General features: G+C 41.5%; 1 protein-coding gene across 4 annotated transcripts in view; it reads left to right on the forward strand.

Moving 5' to 3' along the window:
- The first annotated feature begins 8,706 nt into the window (after nucleotides 1-8,706).
- The window catches only part of ACSL5 (acyl-CoA synthetase long chain family member 5), a 38,498-nt gene continuing 27,687 nt past the window's right edge, over nucleotides 8,707-19,517 (forward strand). For 2 of the 4 annotated variants that reach the window (XM_075611872.1, XM_075611873.1), the window contains exon 1: nucleotides 8,707-8,848. The gene's annotated coding sequence lies outside the window, so the exon portion shown is untranslated. Of the gene's footprint in view, nucleotides 8,856-19,517 lie in introns of all 4 variants that reach the window. The other 2 variants (XM_075611876.1, XM_075611874.1) reach the window with 1 other exon arrangement.

Consider the following 19,517-nt stretch of genomic DNA (forward strand, 5'->3'; position numbering starts at 1 on the left):
CCAGCTGCTCCTGTTGCCCCACCTGTGGCCCCTCCTGCTGCCCCACCTGTGATCCTCCTGCTTCCCCACCTGTGGCCCCTCCTGCTTCCCCACCTGTGGCCCCTCCTGCTTCCCCACCTGTGGCCTCTTCTGCTGCACCACCTGTGGCCCCTCCTGATGCCCCACCTGTGACCCATCCTGCTCCCCTCCTGCTGATACCGAGTAGTCCCAAATTCTCCAATACCAGCGGGACCTGGTATCACACTTTTTTACCATAGGGTTATGTAATAAGATATCTTACTAAACCTTATTTAACTCCTTTGATGCCTTAGGCTACCAATGCATTGCAAAGGTAAAAAGGTAATAAGTAATTAGCTGTGAGTTCCTCATTAGCATACATTTGCATACACCGCTGTTCAAAATAACACTGCGGTAAAAAGCTGTAGTGAATACGATATGATATATTTCATTGGCGTTAAATACGGATCATTTTGTAATTTATCGACCTTCGGTGAATCCCCTGTGTATTTGGGGTTTTCCAGCAGGGATGTGATCTGTTGAGCTCAGCTGTACGAGCCTGAAATGTATTACTGAGGATTCTCTAGCACTGAGCAGTTTAAAACCTCAGCTAGAACTTTAAAGTCATCTATGAAAATCCTTCAGCAATTCCAGAATGTTTCCTGATTTGGAGAAATATTGCCAATTCCCTGAAGATATCATTTAAATTTTTTTTTTTTTTTTTTATAACTTGTATTTTATTGGTGTGTAAATACATGATATACATGAAAAACATATCCAATACATGGTGAACAGGGTAGCATATATTACATAATGATGTAGATATAACATATTTAATGGGCCCACGCGGTTTTTCGAGCCCTACTCCGCCGCGTAGGTAAAGATCTTATTTTAGGTGATGTGTATCCATGGTAAAATAATATTTGTTACAAACAAGGGAAAATAAATAAATAATAATAAATAATAAAAAATAAAAAAAAACAGGAGGAGGTAGGTTAGAGGGGGGTGGAAGGAGGAAAGGGAACGTATAGGGTGAGGATGTAGTGGTTTCAGGAGTCTACCAAGACGGCTTATGAACTATGGAACCTCGTAGAAGATCGTGTGGCAGTATAAGTAGTTAATAATGAGTGGGAATGGTGATCCAGCTGTAAACTTAGTTTCCACTCCACCCAAGGAGAAAGCATCTATTACTATTATAGCCAAATTGTGTCACGCTCTACCCCTGAGATGTCTGTCTGAGCTAGCCATGGGGCCCAAACTTTTAAGTAGTTGTCACCAGTATCATTAACTAGGCTTGTTAGCTTTTCCATCTGGCAGATATACCAAATATGGTTCCGAATCTTTGGGATAATTGGAATTTCGGGGCGTTTCCATAATGCTGCGATCTCGCACCGCGTGGCGATTGCAAAGTGTGCAATTAGTTTGTTGTTGGATTTTGATAGACCCTTTAGAGGTCTGTTTAGGAGAAACAACCACGGGTCCGTGGGGATTGTGAGATCAAATATTCTCTGGATCCAATTTCTGATCTTTTCCCATATCGGGGATATCCGCGGGCAGGACCACAGCATATGTAACAGGTCAGCTGTTCCTCCACATTGTTTAGGGCACAATGGAGAGGACCCTGGTATGAACTTAGATAATTTGAGTGGGGTGAGGTACCATCTCATGAGGACTTTATATGCATTCTCCTTCAGTGTGGTGCACATCGAGCTTTTTGCGGCTCCTAAAAATATAGTATTCCATTCATTGTCCTCTAGGGTCTCCCCAAGGTCTCTCTCCCATTGGGTACGAAATGAGGGCATTTGTTGTTTTGAAGTTGCAGTCTCGACTACTTCTCCGTACATTGTAGATATGAGTCCCTTTGTGTCGGTTTCTGCCCGACAGAGCTTTTCGAAATTCATCAATGGGGGGTATGGGGCGAATTTATTATAAAATGCTCTGATCTGAAGGAATTTGTAGAATTCAGCATGGGGAATATTATTTTCTGATCTGAGTTGGTCAAATGATTTAATTTTTAGATCGAAGCCATCCAGATCTTTGAGTCTATCATATCCTTTGTGTCTCCAGATTGAGTGATTATGACCAATAACACCCGGCGCAAAATTAGGATTGTTCCAAATAGGTGACATCAGCGAGTTTGCTGATGTGAGTGAGTTTTTCAGTTTTGATACTTCCCAGACAGATAAAGAGTTAGTCGTTGAGGTGAGTGGGAACAAAGTGTTTTTTCTTGACGATTTAGGTAGCCAAATCAGATTATTAAGATCTAATGGGGAGCAAGCAGCAGTTTCTAGCTCTACCCATCTTTTTAATTTAGGGTCGGAATGCCATTGAATGATCTGGCTTAATTGAGCTGCTTTAAAATATGACAACAGGCATAGCCCCCTGCTAAAGTAGGTCTCTTCATGTTTAATTTATTTACTCTCGGTTTTTTACCTCCCCAGATAAAGTTGGATATTTCAGACTGAAGTGAGAGTATATCCTTCAGTTTGAGTGGCACAGGCAATGTCTGGAAGAGGTATAGGATACGGGGAAGTAAATTCATCTTCACGCTGTGTATCCTTCCTATCCAAGAAATCTTCTTGGAGGACCATCTGATTAGGTCTTGTTTTAGAGTCCGAATTAGTTTGGGATAATTTGCCTTATAGATGTTTTTTGCATCTTTGGTGATATGGATCCCCAAATATTTGAGTGAATTCTTTTGCCAGTTAAAATTCAAATTCAATTTCAGTAGTTTCTCTATATGTCTGGGGAGATTGATATTCAGAGCCTCAGACTTGGATTGGTTTATCTTAAACCCAGAGACCTTAGAGAATTTATCTAAAAGGTCAAATAGATTAGGTACAGTAATGATGTGAGGGGTTTTGAGATGATTAATAGGATATCATCTGCATACAGGACCGCTTTGTGTGATTGGGAGTATGCGTTTAACCCTGAGATATCCGGATTTTCTTGAATACGTGCCGCCAGGGGCTCAATACATAGGGCAAACAGGAGGGGAGATAATGGGCACCCCTGTCTCGTGCCACTTTGGATAGGGAAAGGGTCTGAGGGGAAGCCCTGATGTATGACTCTGGCAGATGGGCCTGAGTACAGCGACATAATCGCTCCACTCACCCTATTTCCGAAGCCAAATGCTGTGAGCGTCTCTCGTAGATATGGCCAGTCTATCCTATCAAAAGCTTTTTCTGCATCCAGACTTAATAACATGCTTTTTGTGTTATTTTTGTTTGCCAATTCTAACAGATCAATGAATCGTCGGGTGTTATCCGCTGCCTGCCTCCCCTTAACAAACCCAACTTGATCTGGATGTATTAATCTGGGTAGGATTAGACTCAATCTATTGGCCAGAAGTTTGGCATATATTTTTATATCGGTATTGATTAGAGAAATTGGTCTATAGCTTTTACAATTGAGTCGATCCTTGCCAGGTTTATGTATTAGTGATATAGACGCCCGTAGCATATCCTCGGGAATAGGGGCTCCTGCTAAAATAGCGTTAAACACATGGAGCAACTGTGGGGCGAGTGATTCAGAGAACTTCTTGTAATACAGCCCCGAAAAGCCATCAGGACCTGGTGCTTTTGATGGTTTCAGTTCCTTGATGGCTTGCGACACTTCTTCCAATGTGAAGTCAGCGCCCATAGCTTCTCTGTCACGCTCTGTCAATCTCTCCAGTTATGAGCTGGCCAAGAAATCTCTCAGTGCACTGCTCGTGGTTTTATTGTGTGCCAATTTCTTTCCGTCGTATAGGGAACCATAGAATGAACCAAATTCTTCTACTATTTTTTTAGGGTTGGCCGTGGGAATACCTGATTTTAAGCGTATAGCTTGGATGTTAAACTTAGATTGTCTATCTTTTAGTGCTCGAGCTAGCATCATATCCGGCCTGTTAGCTTTTTCATAAAACTTTCTCTTAGACCAACATAAGGAGTTATCTGCTCGGGAAGTCAGTAGCATATTTAATTCGATTTTTGTGTCTTTCAGTTCCTTTGCTGTAATTGGATCTGAATTGGTTTTATGATTTGATAGCAGGGAATGTAATTTGGATTGGAGGGTCCGAATTTTGGAATCTCTGACTCGTTTTCTTTTGGCGGTAATACTGATTATTATGCCCCTTAAAGTTGCTTTATGAGCCTCCCATAAGACCGTATGGGATTCCACAGAGCCTGTGTTAACCTCAAAAAATTGAGTTATTTCCTGAGCTATTGTAGTACAAATTTCGGGTATTTTAAGGATAGATTCGTTGAGTTTCCAATTTGCGCCTGGTCGATTGGTCACAATATTGTTGCACCTAAGCTCGATTGGTGCATGGTCAGACCATGAAATATCATGGATCATTGCATTAGTGACCTTCGGAACCATGTGACACGAAACGAAGAGATAATCGATTCTACTGTACGAGATATGTGGATGAGAGTAGAAGGTGTAGTCCCTAGATGTTGGATGCAACTCCCTCCATATATCTACTAATTGGATGTCTTTCAATGCGCTGCGTAGGGTGTCTTGAGCTCTTTTATTATCAGAGTCGCCTCCTCCTGACCTGTCCAGGGAAGATTGCATCGTAATGTTGAAATCTCCTCCGATTATGATATATCCTTTAGCTACTGAACTCAACAGGCGAAAGAATCTGTCAAAGAAAGATGCCTCTTGTACACAAGGAGCATATATGGAGGCCAATGTGATGGGCTGTTCATGGATTGTTCCAGTGAGAATGAGATAGCGACCTTCTGCGTCTTTCTTAATTGTCTGGAGTACAAAGGGTATGGTATTATGGAATAAAATGGCCACTCCTCTTTTCTTGACAGATGCTGAAGCCATGTAAAATTGGGTGAAGCCTTTGTCTAAAAACCCAGGTGAGTTATTGTTGCTGAAGTGCGTCTCCTGCAAGAATAACACTTCCGTCTTTTTTCTCTTATAATCTGTGAAAGCCAGTTTTCTTTTGATCGGGCTATTAAAGCCCTTTACATTATGTGAAATACATGTAAGCGCCATTTTTCATGTGTAAGAGAAAATATGTAAAGTGAGCATTGTACTTACTCTTGATGTTTTTCCTGGGGTTTCTTATAGTAATATTCATACCTGCTATGTCGGCTTGATGTGGTGGCTGGATATCATACATCCTAGGAAGGGAGGGGTGAGGGAAAGGGTGGGGATAGGTATACAATACATGGGAAACAACGATGGGGTTGCGGCAGGAGAGGGTGGGGAGGAAAAATAAAAGGTGGGAGAAAAATAAATAATAATAATAAAGAAAAACACAGGATACAAGAGCGTATCTCGGGAACCCCCGAGAGTAGCTCCTGCGCCCAGAGGGTGGGGTGTCTGGCTCCAATTTCATGATGGGCCAGTCTCCTAAAGTGGAGATCAACCACCCTGGGTCTTGGTAACGGTCCTTCCAAACTGAGGACCGAGAAAAGGGGTACATGCACGAAGGAGAGTAGCTCCCCCGGCATCATATTTATATTGTACAACTTGTAAACTGGTATCACATATATATAACACATATAAAACGTATCTGTCATAATTAACTTAACAAACTAACTAATCAACTTTGTCAAACCCGTCAGAATTCCGCACTCATCCAACCTGTCATTTTTATTTATTGTCTACATCGTCCGCTTTCAGATTTGTCTAGGCCGTCCTTTGTCATATAGTATGTAATTTATATAATTTGAACTAACTGTTCCTATATAACTAAAATATACCTATGCTTATCTATATACACTATGTATTCGCTACTGTGGACATATAACCTATATGTGCATATATAAATACATACACATCCATATATATATATATCTATATATCTATATACATATCCGAATAAACTTTTCCTTGTACATATATATATATATATATATATATATATATATATATATATATATATATATATATATATATATATATATATATACACACATGTCCACATACACGCACATACACATACATATACATACATATCTGTGCATAAACACCTATACATACATATACACATAACCATATTCCTAAAAATACATATAACCAACTATGTGAAATAAATGTTAACATATACATATAGAATATATCAGAATTAATTAATTATATTATATTATAAACCATTAATTAATTAATTAACTATATAAAATATATCCTAATCATTTATATTATTAACCATGTTAACCATGTTAATTGATGATTTATATACATTATATATATATATTTTATTACTTATATTATTATAACCATATCTATAACTATATCTATAATATAACCATATCTACTTATATTTATATTTATGGTATAACCTTAATTTACTGAATATAACAATTTTATTGAATATATTGAATATAACAATATAACAATATAACAATATTTAAAGGGGTGTGTAGGGGGGACTCTTTATTTGCTGTGGTGTATTGGGTGAACTGTATGTGTGAGTGACCCTCGTGAGGCACTTTGGGCCGGACTTCAAACTGTCTGGGGCGGTCGGAGGGGAGTGGTACCATTTCATCACTTCTCCTGCCACCTCACGACCCTCCCGGACAATCCCCGGCCTCCATCTTGGATCTCGAGAGATCAGTGCCTCTGTCATCCGGTGGCATCCGTGATCTCGCGAGAAGAGGGCGCCCGGTGATGACGTCAGCTCCTGAAGCGCGCGAAAGACACTCTGCTTCCCGCGAAAGACCAGGAAGGAGCCTGGTAAGATGGCTGCCGTGCTAAAGTTGGGTGCATGTCGGCTCCAGGCAAAAACGATGTCTTACATCCAGGGGATATATATAGGTAAGGCTGGACCATATCAGCGAGTCGGGAAGTCAGTAGATTGGTACTCCGGCAGCACTCCGGTTCCTCTAGTGCAGGATGGGGGGATGTGAGTGCGGGATCCTGCATGGCATATATAGTTGTTTAATCTTTAGCAGGTCCTGTTGCTGACCCGGTTGCGCCATCTTTGGTGGGTTTTCTGGTGCTCGAGGTGCCAGCGCGGCTCCAGGTGGGTGTTGGGATGCTGGAACGGGTCGGAGAGATGTGGGGTGAAATATGGTTAGCTCCGGTGAGACCCAGTTTGGTTAAGAATCCCTCACCATCTTCAGGGCTCCGCAGCGTATGAGCTACTCCATTTTTAATGGATAGGAGGGCGCAGGGAAACAACCACCTATACCTCACGTTGTTATCCCTGAGAACCTTAGTGATGTGTGCTAAGGCTTTTCGTTTGAGTAAGGTGGCCGGTGCTAGGTCTTGAAATATTTGTATTTTAACTCCTTCAAAGGCTAGGGAGTTATCCTCTCTGGCAAGCCTGCAGACCTCCTCTTTAGTGCGAAAATTGTGAAAGCGGGCCACAATGTCTCTTGGGGGGTCACCTTTCTGAGGTTTGCCACGGAGAGCTCTATGGCACCTGTCCAGTTTGATTTCAGACTCTGGTTTATCAGGGAAAATATGTTCCAGCCAGCTATTTGTGAAATCCTCAGGGTCGAGGACACTTTCTGGGATACCCCTCAGCCTTATATTGCACCTTCTGTCTCTATTCTCAGCATCTTCCACTTTATCTTCCAGAAATTTAATTCTGTCATTCATTGTGGAGACTTGATCCTGTGTCTGTGCAATGGTGGCTGTAGTTTCATCAGCATTTCTCTCCAGGGTGTCAGTTCGCTCCCCAAGTGCGTCCACCTCCTTCCTAAGAGCCCATAATTCAGTCTTAAATTTTTTTTGCATCTTGGCACAAAATTCTTTCAAGTCCTTTCGTCTGACCATCTCCTCGTCCCTTTCATCCTCCTGAGAGGGATCACTGTCAGGGTCCATGTTTTCAAGCTGAGCGGGAAGCTTTGATTTCTCTGCTGGTGTCTCTGCTTTCTTTTTAAAATATGTAGTGACCGGCTGACTTTTAGCTCGGGCCACCCTGCCTGCTGGCATCCTTGGATGTTTATAAGTTTTTCTTTATGGTTTATATAGTTAGATCGTGGGATCTGTTGCTGTTATAAGCTTTATTAATGCCGGTGGGAGAGGAGCTCAGAAATCAAGACTCCATCTTCCTCACTGTCCCCTTTTTTTACATTTAAATTTTTTAATGCAGCTCCATTCACTACAGCATTGGAATCGCTGCAGCATTCTATTCCTAGATAAGTATTAGAGATGGACGTACTGTATTATTTTGTGGGTTTGTATCCTTTGGACTGCGGATTTCTGCAGATTAGTCTCAAAAAGGCAAATCTCCAGTTCCTGATTCTTATTTTGTTATAGAGAGAAGTCAGTGGTTGAATTGTTACAAATCAGGACACGGATCAATCCACCAGGGGGATGTCTCTCACTCTCTCTATCCGGTTAAATCAGTGTGTGGATTTTAAACAATCCGCGGATCGGATTCTTAAAGATGCATCCGGATTGTAACCTTTTAGTCCGGGAAATGTGTTATTGTGGTTTTCACATTTAGTCTTACAGTTTAAATTTTACATATCAAATTGTGAATGAGCTGTTAAATATGATAGAGAATGTGTTACATGGCTGACCGCTTTCACTTCAATGCTGTGTGGTATTGTGGGAGTGCAGCAGTTAAATGCCAAAATATAGGCAGTTCCTGGTAGCGTGTTCCTTATTTAGCCAAATTGCGCAAGTATCTTGTGTTTAACCTTTTGTTAGACACACGTTCACAGGTACGGCTTGCCACCAATGTTTAAACAAAGATAGTTCTACCTTTGAACCTGTTGCCCAGAAGGTTCAAAGATTACGCTGTGAGTGCAATGTGAGCCTTTTATTAGAGCAGCACCAGCGATGATTTCGGTACAGTCCCTGAGCAGGATTTATTGTGGAAATCAGAGTGCCTGGGAGTACCTGCAGCTCTCAGCATAGGTCACAAGCGGACAGTTTGTACAAGGACAGAGAGGTAAGCGGTAAGCACGCAGATATGTGTCCTGCATTACAAGTGTCAGGGTTCTCATTCTCGTTCAGAGTTTAACCGCTGACTATGCATGAAGTGCATACATTCTTGATTCTTTAGGACAATGGTGCTCAACTCCAGTCCTCAAGCCCCATCAACAGGTCAGGTTTTCAGGCTATCCCAGCTTCAGCACAGATGGCTCAATCAGTCCCTGCTTCAGCACAGGTGGCTCAATCAGCCCCTTCTTCAGCACAGGTCACTCAATCAGCCCCTGTTTCACCACAGGTGGCTCAATCAGAGGCTCAGTCTCTGACTTTGACTGAGCCTCTGATTGAGCCACCTGTGCTGAATCAGGGATATCCTGAAAACCTGACCTGTTGGGGGGGGGGGGGGACTGGAGTTGAGCAGCCCTGCTTTAGGGACATCTGATTTATAGACATAGAGATAATATACTTTTATGCAAAGGAGTGTTGGAATAGATCTTTAAAGAATCATGCATAAGAATGATCATTTACTGCATGTTAAGAAAATGTAACTAATGTTGCCGGTTATAACTTGTCCCAGTGAGACTCTGGCTTTACATGTGAAAAACATGTCCCTCCTAAATAACCGAGACTTGAAAAAGCTGCAGATATCTGCTGCATATTTGTGTATATATATTTAGCCTGAGTCCAAGAGAAACAATGATTTGAATCAATTGTTACAGCAGAAAGTAAATGTAAGGATCACTTTTAAACAGCTAGGATAGGTGGCATCATTTCTAAACTGGACATCTCACGGCAGTGAAGGGGTCAAACGGGACAAGTGACAGAACCAGGAGTCTCCTGGCTGGAACTTTTTGGGAAACCCGGGGGCGCTGCATGTGTCTGCTTACATTGTAGTTAACGATTGCTGGTAAAGGGATAAATAACTTTCTTATACTGCAGGGAGGCTCAACTCCAGTCGTCAAGCCCCCCCAACAGGTCAAGTTTCCAGGACATCTCAGCTTCAGCACAGCTGGCTGAATCAGAGGCTCAGTCAAAGACTGAGACTCTGATTGAGCCACCTGTGCTGAAGCAGGAACTGATTGAGCCACCTGTGCTGAAGCAGAGATATCCTGAAAACCTGACCATTGGGGGGGCTTGACGACTGGAGTTGAGTACCCCTGTTATACAGTATACTTTGTGCTGAGACACGTGATGATTAAAAAAAAGCATGGATTTTGAGAATATCTTTTGACAAGGGGGGAATGTTAACAGCAAAAAATATATGTAGTGAAATGAAGAGTTTTCTGATCCCTTTCCTTTCAGCACTGAAGGTTAATAATGTGCTCTATGTTTTAGTCACATTCAGAAACATGTTGTAATAAAACACTTGTCTGGTCACTTCAAATTATTTCCAGATAGAACAAAAGTATATATTTTGAATTACCCCGGGGTCCCACATAATATGGCAGTCAGCCCCTATAATTTCCCCTTTATGCCCGCAAGCTCCATACAGTACTCACTCCTGATATATCTTGTTGCTGGTTAAGCAAGACAACAAAGAGGAAAGTTGACCGCAGGACGAAGATTTCCAGCATATTTGCATGGGCATTGTTAGAGCGGCCTCATGGGCTCCGTGTAGAAATATTCTGTCATTGATAGAAAAGCAATATATTCAGCACTCTACGCAGAATGCTTCAGACACAGGAAGGGCCAGCAGAAATGACAGTCAAACTTAGATTTGGGGACATGGAGACTCTGGCCGAAGGTCACTGACCTGGTCACCTGGGGGTTTGAACCTGCTTCTGAGGCACTGACATCACTACAATACTCTGACCTTTTCTTTGAAACCACTTTTGGTCTCTTTCAATTTTAAAATGCCCAATTATAAATGATGAAAATGCATATTATCGAAGCATATTTGATCATAAATATGAATTGCCTAATTATACAAAACAAATGTAACTAAAAAGTGGATTCTACCGTTATTGGTTGCGCACAGCAGTAATCTGCCTTTTATTTTAGTTTCGATACCACACTGAATACCTCTTTAAACGTCAGCACGGTAAATGCCACCTTTGCTCAGTTGCCAGAGCTGCTGTTTGCTTTTCCTCCTCTGAATCTCAGTCATTTTTGGACTGTTGCCCATCTCTAACTACTTTTGTGTGTTACTCTTCTCCTATCTGAGTCATTCACAGCCACCATAGCCCCCCAACCTCATGGAACGAGAAGCTGCCCATTTCTGATTATGCTCTAGAACAGGGGTGCTCAACTCCAGTGCTCAAGCCCCCCCCCCTCCTCCTCCTCCAACAGGTCAGGTTTTCAGGATAGCCCTGCTTCAGCACAGGTGGCTCAGAGGCTCAGTCATCAAAGACTGAGCCTCTGATTAAGCTACCTGTGCTGAAGCCGGGACCGATTGTGTCGCCTGTGCAGAAGCTGGGACTGATTGGGCCACCTGTGCTGAAGCAGGGACTGTTTGAGCAACCTGTGCTGAAGAAGGGATATCCTGAAAACCTGACCTGTTAGGGGGGGCTTGTGGTCTGCAGTTAAGCACCCCTGCTCCAGAGCACCCCATTGATTTTTGGGTTGTCACGGTGAAAGCTGCACCCTATGCTACTTTGTGCTGATCCAATAGGAAGTAAATGAAAGGTTAAACTTATCGGTTAGATTAAGAGATCAATTCTTGTTTGCCCGCTTAATACCATTCCGCCCACATGTTCCAGGTTGAAAGCTGCCAAATATGGCAATTTCCCAGATATTTCTTATATAGAGTTCAAATGGTGCAAAGCACTTTGCAGTCTATATCTTTACTAGAATAAAAATCTGATCTATATACAGTGCTCGTTGGCAAATTTCTGATTTCCTTACAAAGCCACAACAATCTTGCTCGCATTCTGCATGTTATTAAACTGAGGGTGGTATTCAATTTTCTTAAATGTGTTAATAAAATTACAATTGGCTCTTGGCCTGAAGATCGGCAAACTAGTCCCTTGTCGATTCGCAAACATTTTTGCTCCCATTTTGTTAAAATGAGTCATTTAGCAAAATTATCTCTTTGCAAAAAACATTCGCAAATTTCATTCAAAAATTGGGAAATTTTACAATTTTCATCTATTTTTTTTCGAAAGCTGTGCTAAAAATACCAAGGTCACATGGCCAATGTCTAATACATGTCGTGTACCGTAAATATGACCTCAATATGCGCTCTAGGGTATTTAGAAAAAGTAAATATAGAAAACAGTATTTATTATACAATCACCCCTATGTTGATATCCCCCAAAATACATTATTATAACCTATGTATTAAAACCATGACTAGTACATACAGTACACACGTACAGACGAACACACATAATATACTACATCGGCCGGCACATTTAGCAGCACTTCCCTCTGCAGCAGTAAAAAATATAGTAGAAAAACATTAGAAAACAATATGCACTTTATATGTGCGCTCATCATATGCAGGTGAGTGTGTCACTTTATATACGCGCTCATCATATGCAGGTGAGTGTGTCACTTTATATATGCGCTCATCATATGCAGGTGAGTGTGTCACTTTACATATGCGCTCATCATATGCAGGTGAGTGTGTCACTTTATATATGCGCTCATCATATGCAGGTGAGTGTGTCACTTTATATATGCGCTCATCATATGCAGGTGAGTGTGTCACTTTATATGTGCGCTCATCATATGCAGTGAGTGTGTCACTTTATATGTGCGCTCATCATATGCAGGCGAGTGTGTCACTTTATATATGCACTCATCATATGCAGGTGAGTGTGTCACTTTATATATGCGCTCATCATATGCAGGTGAGTGTGTCACTTTATATACGCGCTCATCATATGCAGGTGAGTGTGTCACTTTATATACGCGCTCATCATATGCAGGTGAGTGTGTCACTTTATATATGCGCTCATCATATGCAGGTGAGTGTGTCACTTTATATATGCGCTCATCATATGCAGGTGAGTGTGTCACTTTATATGTGCGCTCATCATATGCAGGTGAGTGTGTCACTTTATATACGCGCTCATCATATGCAGGTGAGTGTGTCACTTTATATACGCGCTCATCATATGCAGGTGAGTGTGTCACTTTATATACGCGCTCATCATATGCAGGTGAGTGTGTCACTTTATATGTGCGCTCATCATATGCAGGTGAGTGTGTCACTTTATATGTGCGCTCATCATATGCAGTGAGTGTGTCACTTTATATGTGCGCTCATCATATGCAGGTGAGTGTGTCACTTTATATATGCGCTCATCATATGCAGGCGAGTGTGTCACTTTATATATGCGCTCATCATATGCAGGCGAGTGTGTCACTTTATATATGCACTCATCATATGCAGGTGAGTGTGTCACTTTATATATGCGCTCATCATATGCAGGCGAGTGTGTCACTTTATATATGCGCTCATCATATGCAGGCGAGTGTGTCACTTTATATATGCGCTCATCATATGCAGGTGAGTGTGTCACTTTATATATGCGCTCATCATATGCAGGCGAGTGTGTCACTTTATATATGCGCTCATCATATGCAGGCGAGTGTGTCACTTTATATATGCGCTCATCATATGCAGGCGAGTGTGTCACTTTATATATGCACTCATCATATGCAGGTGAGTGTGTCACTTTATATATGCGCTCATCATATGCAGGTGAGTGTGTCACTTTATATGTGCGCTCATCATATGCAGGTGAGTGTGTCACTTTATATGTGCGCTCATCATATGCAGGCGAGTGTGTCACTTTATATATGCGCTCATCATATGCAGGCGAGTGTGTCACTTTATATATGCACTCATCATATGCAGGTGAGTGTGTCACTTTATATGTGCGCTCATCATATGCAGGTGAGTGTGTCACTTTATATGTGCGCTCATCATATGCAGGCGAGTGTGTCACTTTATATGTGCGCTCATCATATGCAGGCGAGTGTGTCACTTTATATATGCGCTCATCATATGCAGGCGAGTGTGTCACTTTATATATGCACTCATCATATGCAGGTGAGTGTGTCACTTTATATATGCGCTCATCATATGCAGGTGAGTGTGTCACTTTATATGTGCGCTCATCATATGCAGGCGAGTGTGTCACTTTATATGTGCGCTCATCATATGCAGGTGAGTGTGTCACTTTATATGTGCGCTCATCATATGCAGGCGAGTGTGTCACTTTATATGTGCGCTCATCATATGCAGGCGAGTGTGTCACTTTATATGTGCGCTCATCATATGCAGGCGAGTGTGTCACTTTATATGTGCGCTCATCATATGCAGGTGAGTGTGTCACTTTATATATGCACTCATCATATGCAGTGAGTGTGTCACTTTATATATGTGCTCATCATATGCAGGTGAGTGTGTCACTTTATATATGCGCTCATCATATGCAGGTGAGTGTGTCACTTTATATGTGCGCTCATCATATGCAGGCGAGTGTGTCACTTTATATGTGCGCTCATCATATGCAGGCGAGTGTGTCACTTTATATATGCGCTCATCATATGCAGGCGAGTGTGTCACTTTATATATGCACTCATCATATGCAGGTGAGTGTGTCACTTTATATATGCGCTCATCATATGCAGGTGAGTGTGTCACTTTATATGTGCGCTCATCATATGCAGGCGAGTGTCACTTTATATGTGCGCTCATCATATGCAGGTGAGTGTGTCACTTTATATGTGCGCTCATCATATGCAGGCGAGTGTGTCACTTTATATGTGCGCTCATCATATGCAGGCGAGTGTGTCACTTTATATGTGCGCTCATCATATGCAGGTGAGTGTGTCACTTTATATGTGCGCTCATCATATGCAGGTGAGTGTGTCACTTTATATATGCGCTCATCATATGCAGGTGAGTGTGTCACTTTATATGTGCGCTCATCATATGCAGTGAGTGTGTCACTTTATATGTGCGCTCATCATATGCAGGCGAGTGTGTCACTTTATATGTGCGCTCATCATATGCAGGTGAGTGTGTCACTTTATATGTGCGCTCATCATATGCAGGCGAGTGTGTCACTTTATATGTGCGCTCATCATATGCAGGTGAGTGTGTCACTTTATATACGCGCTCATCATATGCAGGTGAGTGTGTCACTTTATATGTGCGCTCATCATATGCAGGTGAGTGTGTCACTTTATATACGCGCTCATCATATGCAGGTGAGTGTGTCACTTTATATATGCGCTCATCATATGCAGGTGAGTGTGTCACTTTATATACGCGCTCATCATATGCAGGTGAGTGTGTCACTTTATATATGCGCTCATCATATGCAGGTGAGTGTGTCACTTTATATGTGCGCTCATCATATGCAGGTGAGTGTGTCACTTTATATGTGCGCTCATCATATGCAGTGAGTGTGTCACTTTATATGTGCGCTCATCATATGCAGGTGAGTGTGTCACTTTATATATGCGCTCATCATATGCAGGCGAGTGTGTCACTTTATATACGCGCTCATCATATGCAGGTGAGTGTGTCACTTTATATATGCGCTCATCATATGCAGGTGAGTGTGTCACTTTATATGTGCGCTCATCATATGCAGGTGAGTGTGTCACTTTATATGTGCGCTCATCATATGCAGTGAGTGTGTCACTTTATATGTGCGCTCATCATATGCAGGTGAGTGTGTCACTTTATATATGCGCTCATCATATGCAGGCGAGTGTGTCACTTTATATATGCGCTCATCATATGCAGGCGAGTGTGTCACTTTATATATGCACTCATCATATGCAGGTGAGTGTGTCACTTTATATATGCGCTCATCATATGCAGGCGAGTGTGTCACTTTATATATGCGCTCATCATATGCAGGCGAGTGTGTCACTTTATATATGCGCTCATCATATGCAGGTGAGTGTGTCACTTTATATATGCGCTCATCATATGCAGGCGAGTGTGTCACTTTATATGTGCGCTCATCATATGCAGGCGAGTGTGTCACTTTATATATGCGCTCATCATATGCAGGCGAGTGTGTCACTTTATATATGCACTCATCATATGCAGGTGAGTGTGTCACTTTATATATGTGCTCATCATATGCAGGTGAGTGTGTCACTTTATATATGCACTCATCATATGCAGGTGAGTGTGTCACTTTATATGTGCGCTCATCATATGCAGGTGAGTGTGTCACTTTATATGTGCGCTCATCATATGCAGGCGAGTGTGTCACTTTATATGTGCGCTCATCATATGCAGGTGAGTGTGTCACTTTATATGTGCGCTCATCATATGCAGGCGAGTGTGTCACTTTATATGTGCGCTCATCATATGCAGGTGAGTGTGTCACTTTATATACGCGCTCATCATATGCAGGTGAGTGTGTCACTTTATATGTGCGCTCATCATATGCAGGCGAGTGTGTCACTTTATATGTGCGCTCATCATATGCAGGCGAGTGTGTCACTTTATATGTGCGCTCATCATATGCAGGTGAGTGTGTCACTTTATATATGTGCTCATCATATGCTCCAATAGTCATAGTAAAGCCGTGAGTATACCGGCGGCGTGTAAATGTTCTCCATGCAGCTGCACATAGTTCGCGCGTGGTGCGAGCGCTACAGAGCGACCGCACAAGCTTTACCCAAGGAGATTTTCCGTTTTTAATTTGGCGCGCGGCGGCCGCGAAACATGAGCGGTTCAGCCAATAAGGGTGTACCGGTCATGGCCACGCCTCCGCCATGCCTCCTGCCTCCAGTGCAGGTTTTGGGTGTGCGCATCGCCCTAGTAACGTCACGAGGGAGTGCGCGTGCCCTGCCGGAGCTAGTATAATCAAGGCCTAAGACCCTGACTGGCTAAAGCCCACTTTACTGTAGTTTTGTGTTTGTGGAACTTCTCACACACTAATTCAGTGGGATTCTTCTGCTATAACATCCCTATCTTAGGAGCACTACAATATCAGCTGCATATATTTAGTCCATAACCTTCAACAATTAGATTGTAAGCTCCTCGGAGCAGGGACTCCTTCCTTAATGTTACTTTTACAGTATGTCTGAAGCACTTATTCCCATGATGTGTTATTTATATTTGTTATTTATATGACATGTATTACTACTGTGAAGCGCTATGTACATTTTATGGCGCTATACAAATAAATACATACATACATAAACCAGATAGTTCTTACATGGCCTGACATCGCAATCATTAGGGACAAGGTCTTGTCCCTAATAATGACCTCTTTATACATTTTAGAACTAGTTGAAAAATCTGTCAGTAGTATAATAATAACTTTTATTTCATATAGCGCTTTTCTCTCAATGGGACTCAGCGCTTCACAGTTACAATATAGTGTGCGATAAGCAGCATTGTACATAGGAAATTTGCAGACACGGTCGTTATTGTGCTATAACGTTATAGATGTTATGATTACGCTTGTACTTGTTTCTTGACAAGAAAATTTAAAAATGAACCTTAATGGCTTTTTGATGTTGTAATAAATGACAGTAAAATGCATGGTTTGATTACATACACATTTGCATGTTATGCAATCTTTTATTACATTGCATAGAGGTTTAAAGGTAAAGGTTCACTGACAGATAAATGTGTCTAGGGTTGCCCACAAATCCATTATATTTACACTGAAGAGTAAGACTATCTGATAAAATATAAGCCTTTGCCCCTTTTTTCTGATGACATAAACACGATCTTTGTCAAACTCTATTTATTTGACCTTTAACATGGTAAAACCAGCCTGCAACGTATACACGTATTCTTGTGGTTCTTATCTATCGTTTCTGTACTTCTTCTTCACAAGGGCTGTAAACCAAAATACTTCCAGACCGACAAATGTTTAAGTTTCTGTATTGCCAATTACATTTATCAGAACCATCAGCCTACTACACCCTCTTGTTACGTTAGTTAAGCTGCAGACAAGGATAGTGGGTCGTGACTTGCACATACTGTACAGTACCAATGGGGTAATTGAAGCAGGTGTGCAGGACTGTGGGAGTGATGCAGACACAAGCATGGCTATTCTATCGTTGCTTTACTTTGCATGGTCCCTTTATCACTCTTTTTGACTTTTGCAGCCACCATCATTGGAATAACCCACTATATTATTGTACACGTAAGCAAAATTAAACAGTTCCTCCAAAAAACATATATTGTGAAACTTTTATGTATTAAAACAACACTTAAAACGATGTGATAATGAACTGTCTTTAAAGTTACATTTAGAAAATGTGAGGCGTTTGTGTATTAAGTACTCAGGATACTATTCTAACGGTGAGCCTGAGCCATTTCCAAATTCTTCATTAAATTAATTGCACTGTAAAACCTCATGCATTCTGATCTCACATCTTAATTGGCCTTGAGTTTTCACAACTGAGCGAGCCCATGCATGCAAGAAGATCTAGAAGCACAATTAAAACAACATCATGTAATGTTCACATCATGTTTTTCCACTTCATTTAAAAGCCCCTAACTCAAATTTCAATTGTTTTTTTTTTACCTACTGTACTTTACCGTGCTGCCTGATATACAGTATGGCTGGATGTACCCTTCATATGTCCCTTATATCAGCGGCGATAGTTTGTTCAGTAATTATATACGGGGCTAACAAGATGACTCCTGAAAGAAAGCCAATAACAAACATCACTAGAAGGGCTGAATCAGTTAGATAGGTTTAGTTGGACATAGAAATGGAATAGAGAGCACATCTGCTTTTTTTCCATGACAGATACATTGTGAATCTAGTGGTCGGTTGAAAGGGTTTAAAATGTACTTACAGTAATATGAATAATTTCATATTTTATTATTTTTTCCACATGCTGTTGAAAGTGCAAAATAGTAATAGCCTATGCAAAATATAAATGTCGTTACTCTTTTTGGTTAGATATCTGGGTTACTGTTGCTGATTTAGGAATAAATTCTATACACCTAGAAGATGCTGTTTGGGCCATTTTCAGCCTAATATTACTGTTAATGTCTATGACATGTATAGAATTACCCACTTAATCAGCTAAAGGTATCTCACCGCTTTCTATGCCAATATCCAGCTAAGAAAAACTCAGAAAGACAACTGACACTGCATGGAACTTGGAAACGTCCTATGCCAGTTTGACCTGGCAGTGCTCTGCCATGGGAACCATTCCAGTGTCAGAAGACACGATACCGCCCATTCACTTATAGGAAGGTGTCTTCACGGCGTAGCATCGCATTGTAAATTTGTGCCATTATGCTTCCAAACAGCTCTCTGTCACATATGATTTATATCTCTTTCTCTATTCTAAAGTGTTTCACAGATATACTTCCTCTACTATACATAGGCCCCTCACATTTTTTAACACATGGACACTGTGAGAGATATAAACATACAGTATATAGACTGTCTTTGGGATAAGCCCTCAACATTAGTAGTTGCATTGCCCTTGAATTCAGCCTGTACTGCAGGGCTCTTGAAATGGAGGCACGCTGGCCACACAGCCGTGATGTGGCCCTTGGGCTCGCTGCTCCAGCCAATTTCAGTACAGCTCATTTGTAAGTTAAGGTAATATAGATATTTATGGTACAGATGTAACACATAAATGCAAAATGTTGAAATATAATAATTTTGAAGTCTTTAAATGCATCTAAAATGACATTACAATAAGCTTGTGGCCCAACTACTTCAAAATGGTTTCTGATCTGGTCTCTTGGTAAAACTAGTTGCAGAGCCCTGATATGC

Source organism: Ascaphus truei, chromosome 8 (genome assembly GCF_040206685.1).
Source record: "Ascaphus truei isolate aAscTru1 chromosome 8, aAscTru1.hap1, whole genome shotgun sequence".
Lineage (NCBI taxonomy): Eukaryota > Metazoa > Chordata > Amphibia > Anura > Ascaphidae > Ascaphus > Ascaphus truei.